Raw genomic sequence first — 8,119 nt, forward strand, 5'->3', positions numbered from 1 at the left:
TCATTATCAGAGATCTGGGCCACAATGGGGGACCTCAGGGACTCCACTATTCACCGGCTCAACAGGCCTATAGCCAAGGCAGGTCAGGTCAAGACTAGCGCCCGCCCTCCAACCTCAGCCTCTCTCTGACTTCTTCCTATTCTCTCTCTCTCTCTGCGTTTCTGCCTCATCCTGGTTTTTTCCCCTTTACCACACGCCGCAGCTTCCATGAAAGACTTTACTGGCACACCTTGATATTTTCTTAGTTTCCGGGGATGTTTTCTATCACTAGATTTACAGCCATGTAGGTTATCATCACTGAGTGCCTCCAAGCTTTGCCTGTGGCTTGCAGTTAACAGTTGATATGGAGGAATCGCAAGTCATCCTCAGTGTTTTCATTTCAGCTGGCACCATAGGCCTGATAAATCTTTAGGAAAACACTCATTTAGATGGTATGCATATGGATACATGCCTTGAGAGTAATGCGCGTTGTATACTTAGGGGAATTAACATAAGACATTTTACACAGTCTAAGAAAAATATAATTCATGCATAATTGATTGGCGGCATGATTGCCTGAGTTTACTGTCATTTTTCTGTGGTGAGACAAAGTCTTTCCTCAGGCTGTTTAGCCTAATGGACTTTGGGGATATTTAATTTAGGGCTGTCCAGGAGCTGATGTGGAGCTCCAAAACTCTCACTCCTTTTTATATAACATATATGGATCCAACTACTCAAATGACTCTCATTTAGCACGCAAACCCATGGTCAGAGCCAGTCTAATTGCCTGTCATTTTGATAAACTCCATCAAGTTATTTAAATGTGTTGCGCCTCACATCCCAGTTTGAGGCGCAGGTGAGAAGAGAGGGTGCCTGCTTCAGTCTGTTTCATGACACGCTCTCGGTTTACACACAGTTGTGTTCGACAGAATCACAGTATAGTGCAAAATCTACTGTGTATGAAAATGAAAGATTGTGGAAACACACCACAAACACATCTTTAAAATCATGAAATACAAACGTCATCTAGGAAGGGGCGTTGTGCACTCTTTTGATGTTGCCGTGGAAAAAAGACTTGAGATTAAAAGAAGATTATAGTCAAAGTTTAATTTTTCAGTTATAATTTTTTAATAGTCTTAATTTGACAGAACTGTAGCGATCAAGGGGGAAGGACTGCAGACAAGGGTCCAGGACAGAATCAAACCTGGGATGCTGCAGCCTTTTGTCGGCTCATCAAGTGAGCTAAAGTTTTAATATATTTTTGATCATGATAGTACTACTCCTGTTTTCAGTTGTGTAAAGTTGCATTTGCAGTAGTACTCTATTTATCTGTCCATTTTGGAGGTACAATTGAGGGTATTCACTTTAGTCACTGAAACAAAAACACACCAGCCACTGAAGAATCATACAGGACAACACGTACATATTTGTTTGTGATTTTTTGGAGGGGGAATGGTGCGTGATTATTTTGACCTAGCATTTATAAGAAAATGCTCACAGTAGGACTGAAGCAGGTGTGGAAGCCCATCATTGGTTGGTTAAAGTTTAAATGCTGCTCTCTGCTTTCAACAAACTGGTTTGTGTGTTGCTGAAGGCGTTGGACAGGTTGTTTTAGTTATTAATAAGTCCTCTCCAACAGATAAACTGAGATTGGCAAGCTGTCTGTCATGAAGAGGGGGATGAAATAATAAACGTGAGGATTCTTGGAAGGTTTTCTTCACAGTTTATTTATAGTGAACACTTGCTCAGTCCAACACAATACTAACTGATGAATGAAAAGATTAAAGTTGCAACAAGAGTTGGACATTTTCACAGCTAGGCACTTTCCACGGGGCGCACCAGCAGGCTAGGAACTTATGACGGCTCAAAACCAGGACGGGCTAATAGCCACATTCGGCGGTGGGCCCTTTCACAGCAGGGTGGACGGGGTGAACAGAACACGGCCAAGCCCCCGGTCGCCGCTTCATTATCCCGCTGTAACCATCCACATCAGCAGACACCTCCGCTCCAGCCTGCTGGGCCTGCTGCTGCACCGACCACTCGCCCGAGACGAAAGGCAATGAACTCCAAAACATGCCGTTCATCTTCCAGATGGAGTGATTTACTGATTTAGCATGGACTCTCTCCCCCAAGAGCCACTGCACCCATATACCAGCTTTCCCCACTCTGCTGAATAAACATTTATATTCTTTAACTTGATGTTCTGATATTATGAAAATAGAAATCAAGCAGTCGAAATGCATTTGGAACATTCTCTGCATAACCAACCGATGGAGAAAATAGAGAAAAATGACACTGGGGGAGTAAGTGAGGAAAAATGAATATATCTGACTGGACTGCAGTGTTCAGAGGGGATTTGAAATTGTACTGGGGGAGGACGGGAGTGTGGGGTTGCTCCTTTTGTTGCTGAGTTGTGCTGAAGAGGAGAAGGGGCACAGTTACTTTTTATTTCCCCCTTTTTTTATTACCTTCCAAGAAGGAGAGTTTTTTAGAAGCTGGATTTCAATTTCGTAATTTTCTCATCACTCTGATGCGGCCACCTGTCTCTTCCTAAGATCCCCTTCCTTTGTCTCTTGAATAATAAGCCTATGTCCGCATACGAAATGGGGTAAGGAGAATGACCAGGGAGGGAAAATAGGTGTTAGTGAGGGAGGCAAGAAATGAAAAAGTGGGGGAGAGAAAAAGAATATATATATATGTGGGAAAAAAAACACAACAACGCAATAGAAGGTGTGCTGGGGGAGGGAGGGGTGTATTAAAAGATGAGAGAGGTGACCTTTTTCTCCCGGCTTGCGTCTGGCCATCAGTAAGCAGCCATGTTTGAGAGGGAAGCCATTTTCTTGTCCCGCTCATTATTGTTGTGTTTTATATTCAGCTGTGTTGGGATTCGCTGGTCACTGTTCAACCCTGCAGTCATGTCAGGCTTCAGTTAAAGGGTGTATATTATGTCTGTGTCTGTGTGTGGAAGGTTTAAGGGAGGGGCTGTGAAGGGTAGCCAGGGGCGCTAAGGATTAGACAGAAAGACCACTGGGTTGGAGGCCAGAGCTCAAGTTCATCAAAGACAGACAGACAGACAATGGAAAGCTCTTCAGAAAGCAATTGGGCTCTTAGTGATTTTGGCGTCTGTGGCGTTGGCCGTCCTGCAAAACTCTTTTCTTGTGCATCGCCGTCATCTCCACCTTTTGCTCCTTCATGCCTTCTCCCAGTCCAGCTACCTTCCCGTAAGGATGGCCAGATGCCACGGTGACCATTTGTGTGTTTATTTGCATGGTTCATTTTCTCTGTGTGTGTGTGTGTGCGTATGAGGGACAGAGGTGCTATTTTTTCTGGGCATGCGCACGGGGTCAGACTCTGAGCACAATACTTGATAGCACACCACCACTACCATCAGTCCTTCTCCCTCCTGCCCTTCTCCCAACCTAACCTCCTCCCTCTTTACACCCCTTCACTAGGACATCTGCTCCCCTAGCGTAGCTGCCATTGTGGCGCTCCCCACTAACAGGGGTTTTAGCCACTGGTGGTGTGAAATTAAACAGCCACCTCGTCCCTTGATGATAAGTGGCGTCCTGTCTTCATGCTGCGGCTATCTCCTGTCACACAGCACAAGGTCACGCTTTCAAGGGTGATCATGGGAATTAGACTTCACTATTGTAAAAAAAAAAAAGAAAAAGAAAAAAATGATAAAGAGTGAACACGAAGGAGCAATAGTCGAAACTATCTTTTTTTTTTGGTGCTGTTTTCTATTTTTGACTGAACCCCTCTATCTGATATTGTATTGGACATGAAAATACACTGAATCACCTCCATCATGCAGCACCCACATCCATTTTGTGCCCTGTTTTCATGAAAGTAAACACTTATGTGGCTGTCTCATAGTCTTAATATCATCAAATATTCTATTTGAAACACGGGTGAATATTCTAATTACGTATCATTCACAGAGCCACAATCAGAAGGTGCACTTAGAAAAAGGAAAAGGAGCCATAGAAGTAATGAAAAGGCTTTTTTCCTTGGCAAATTATCTTCTTGAAATTAATAGTTAATATTTTAGTATTGTTATATATTTTTAATTCACCCTTTGCATTTTTGCAAATATAATGTATCCTTCCACATTCATTTCGCTGCGCGGTCCTGATGAGTACTTCAAATGTGAATTAAAGCACTCAATTTTAAGAGGAAAATGAGTAATAATTCAAAGATATTAATAAAACATAATAATGCTATTCAGGAAAATTGAAAGTTGGAAAAACAGAGGAGAAGGAAGGAAGAAACATTAACTCTTAAAGTGTTTAGCGATGCTTTATGGTTACCCGTCTAGAAAATGATGCGCACCGAGTGGATATCAGGCACACGGGAGGTTTTTATGTCACTGGTCAGATGGGAGCGTGAGGTTGGAGAGCAGATGACAGTTGTGTGAAAGAGGAGGACTTTAAGAGCGAGTGGGTTAAACTATTAATTGTCTTGTTTATATAGTAATTACACCTTGTAACTTGTACCATGGTGAGGCCAGTAAGCAGACAGATGGAAGTGTGTGGCAATGTGCCGGTCAGTGCTGGACACAGCAGCAGGAGGATTAGAGGTGACTCTAGATCACTTTTTCCCCCCTGTCTCATAAGATATCACTTTCTTCCCCATTCACTTAGTCTCTCTCAATTTAAGATAGTTAAGCAAAGGAAATGAAATTCCATTTTTTTATACCAGGGCTTTTAAAAATAATATTAGAAATTCTCATGATTATGATAGTATTAAAATGATTGAGATGGACTGTTAATGCCAATGGAGTAATTTTCCAGTTCTACTTAAGCCCTAATAGCAGTGATAGAATGGCCCAGCTGGGCCTTTGGCCACATCATTTCCTTTTCCAGGTACAGAAGATGGGCATCCTGTGGCTGAGGACCAAGCAGTTAACAGGCTCTACTGGGGACAGGCAGCTGGAGACTGAATTAGACTGTATAATAAAGTGCAGCACGGTGAGGGTCACATGGATAGTCATGAATTGTGTAAACAATTAACTTTCAATATCTTTTGTGGATTTTAAGCTGAGTAAGTGCGTGTGTGTATCTCTGTGTGTGTTAGCTGTTAAATGCATCTTTGTTTAAATCTTTTATGAGAAATATTAAATCTGTTCAAGTTTAGGCTGCGATGTGGTGAAAATGATCATTAGGTATTCAGCAGAGGCTCACAGCCTACATATTGAGTGATTGGATGAGATTCTTGTGTTTCTGTTGTATTGGAGTGATTCTCCTGCTTGGAGGGAGAGAGAGAGAGGAGGCTGATAGTGCTGACATAGTCTTGGGGGTCCACTCTGCAGTCATGACTCCTGCCTGGCTGTTTGCCCTCATGGGTGCATATTGCAGCAGCCTGTTGACCAGCGTGGCAACTCCAGCTTACACAGCTATTTCCACCCCCTCCCGCCGTCTTCTTTATGTGTAAGTGCAGACCCTAAACTTAATTACTCAATGTTTGGCCATTCATACTACACAGAAATTTGAACTCATTCTTTCATAATTAATTATTTGTAGTGGTTTAGATTACAACAGTATGAAATTAGCTAAACTAAAACTATAGTTAACACAAAGAGTACACACAAAAAACCCAGATCTTCTTTGTTAAGTTACATCACAAAATTTCATTTTTTTTCGACATACATTAACAGGAGGAAGTGAGTTTTGGGTTTGGTGTTTCAGGCCCTGAAACCAAGTGTTACAGATGTTTGCAATGTCTACACTAAGTTTACTTTAAGTTTACACTAGTTTTATTGTAGTTTCTATTAATATCTTCAAGCTTTGTCAGGGCTTTGTTACAATCACAAATATTTTCTTAAAATTCTTTGCTTAAAACACAAAGACAAAACCCTTCGATATTGGAGCAAAAAGAGTTATTTTTTGTGTGTGTGTGTGTGTATGTAATTTTAAATTGATCATCTTATTAATTAATTAATTAATTGGTTAAAACTTTGTTAAATCAAATGATTATTCATATGCTAATTAATCAAATCCATTTCAATATAAATGTATCAATGGGATATTGAACTGTAGATTAAAAATGATTTACTGTGAATATTGTAATTGCTTTATTGTACATACCATAGAGCGATGCAGTAATTTTGGAATATTTAGTACCAAACGTAATGAGATATGATCATCTTTAAAGGGACATGCTCAAATCAAAAGTTTAATGCTTTTTAAATTGCTAAAACTCAAAAATATGACTCAGTCTGACTATGAATTTGCAACCATTTCACCTATTTTATGAAAGTTTGAAACTCTGTGTTGAAATTGCTTGTGTTGAATGAATTTTGTGTAAATTTGATTTTTGGATATTATTAATAGTAAATATTTTTATTTAAATCATTTTTATTATAATAATTTCACTTAAAAGCAAGATGTGTTCTTGATACAGAAGGCTTATTTGTCTGTCCACCTCACGCTTGTACTTTATCTATCTTTTTCTCTTTCACTGACACACACACACACACACACACACACACACACACACACACACAAAGGTATAAATCATTTTGATGAAAAAATGAGTGGCAGTGTGATTTGGGACAGCTTGGAGCCAGCAGTGATGTCATTAGGCAGCACCTTGGATGATAAGGCAATCCCAGCCATTGAATAAATAAATAAATTAAAATCATATCTTATGTATTCTTTTCACCTCCCTTCAGACCCCTGCTATCACAAATCCTGACCCCTCATCCTTGCCCCCCCTGCCACCACCCCAGCCTCCACCAAACACACATATAACAAATACACCCCTTCGCTGCTGATGCAGTCGCCACAACTGCTCCCTTCCCCCGCATGTCCACCGGCATATCAGGAAAAAAAAATGAATGCAGCTTTGTAATAAATAATGCATTTTACTAATACGCATTCAGGTGGAGTCAGTCTTTGGCCCCTTCTCATGCACATCTAGAGTGAAGAGAAATATAGCATCCAAGAAGGGAAGGCTTTCCTCCTGAACTGAAATCGGTGACGGCTCGATAATAGGCTAAAACAACGAGCATGAGAGCGAAAGAGTGAGACAGAGAATGAGAGAGAGGGAACAGAGGAAGAAGGGGGGGTAAGAGAGAGGGAGAGAGTGGCAAGCATATTATAACTCATCCATGTGGATCACACTAGTAGATTGGGAGCAATCCCTTGTTGAAATTGTCTTCTAAATACTTAGAGAGAAGGAGACAGAACGGAGCGGCCAGCCCATCTCAGTGTGCCTGTGTGTGTACTCTCACACTGCCTGCTATCCCAGCCAAGGTAGAGAGACCTCTGACAGACTTCTTGCATGTGTGTGTATTTCACTTTACTTGTGTGTGTGTGTATGCATGTGCTCTTCCCCATCTTGTGGGCCAGCCAGCTAGTGAGTGTTTGCCTGTGTGTTTGAGCGAGAGGGAGAGAGAAGGTGTGTGTGTGTGGGGGGTATTATGCACCCTGGATGTTGCCTCGTGCTTTAAACAGCTGCCTACAAGCCCAGGTAGTGCGTGCCGGCTTCTAAATAAGCAGCACATTCCCCGTCCCCTTCAGGACGGGAGGCTAGGCTGCAGAGTGTGAAATCAGACTAATACAGTGGCGTAGGGCTGAGCAGGAGCAGGAAGCAGCTCCTGCATGACTTACTTAGACCAGAGGTTTAGAGGACAAGAACCAGCAGAAGAAAAAGAGGGGACTGGACGTCAGAGAGAAAAGGGAGGAAAATAAGACAGTAAGGTCAGTACATTTTTTTTTAATTTCTGCTTTGTGGAATCTTTCTTTGAGTGTTTAGTAGTTTGAGTACAAGTAGTGTGGAGCTGGGACTGAGGCTGTGACTGCTGTGTTTTGCTGGAGAAAGTATTGATCTTTCTAAGTTTGTGGGAAGTGTACTCTTTTTGATCCTGCCAGGTGAGAGCAGATGGAAACACTAGATGTGGGGGGGCTGGCTTAGAATGGCCCAGTTCTTTATTGTGAGTGCATGCATGTGCGTGCGTGTGTGCATGTGTGTGTCAGGTGTGTGTGTGTTTAACAAGTGTGTATGTAATGGTATAGAATTCTTGTATTTACATAACTTTATGCATAAGTGACTAAATGTACTGTGCAGTGTATTATGGGCATTTTTTTTGGATTTAAGAATTTAAAGTAATGTTCAAGTCGCGTTTGTGTGTGTGTGT

General features: G+C 41.6%; 1 protein-coding gene across 5 annotated transcripts in view; it reads left to right on the forward strand.

The window, feature by feature from the left end:
- Positions 1-8,119, forward strand: part of zfhx3 (zinc finger homeobox 3) — a 284,113-nt gene that overhangs the window by 70,123 nt on the left and 205,871 nt on the right. Inside the window, exon 1 of one of the 5 annotated variants that reach the window (XM_042220536.1) lies at positions 6,862-7,235. The exons of 3 other annotated variants lie outside the window; for them this stretch is intronic. The gene's annotated coding sequence lies outside the window, so the exon portion shown is untranslated. Of the gene's footprint in view, positions 1-6,861; positions 7,236-7,260; positions 7,683-8,119 lie in introns of those variants that run through there. One more of the 5 variants, XM_042220535.1, reaches the window with a different exon arrangement.

This window comes from Haplochromis burtoni, unplaced genomic scaffold, assembly GCF_018398535.1.
Source record: "Haplochromis burtoni strain Fernald_Lab_line unplaced genomic scaffold, NCSU_Asbu1 Contig_50, whole genome shotgun sequence".
Lineage (NCBI taxonomy): Eukaryota > Metazoa > Chordata > Actinopteri > Cichliformes > Cichlidae > Haplochromis > Haplochromis burtoni.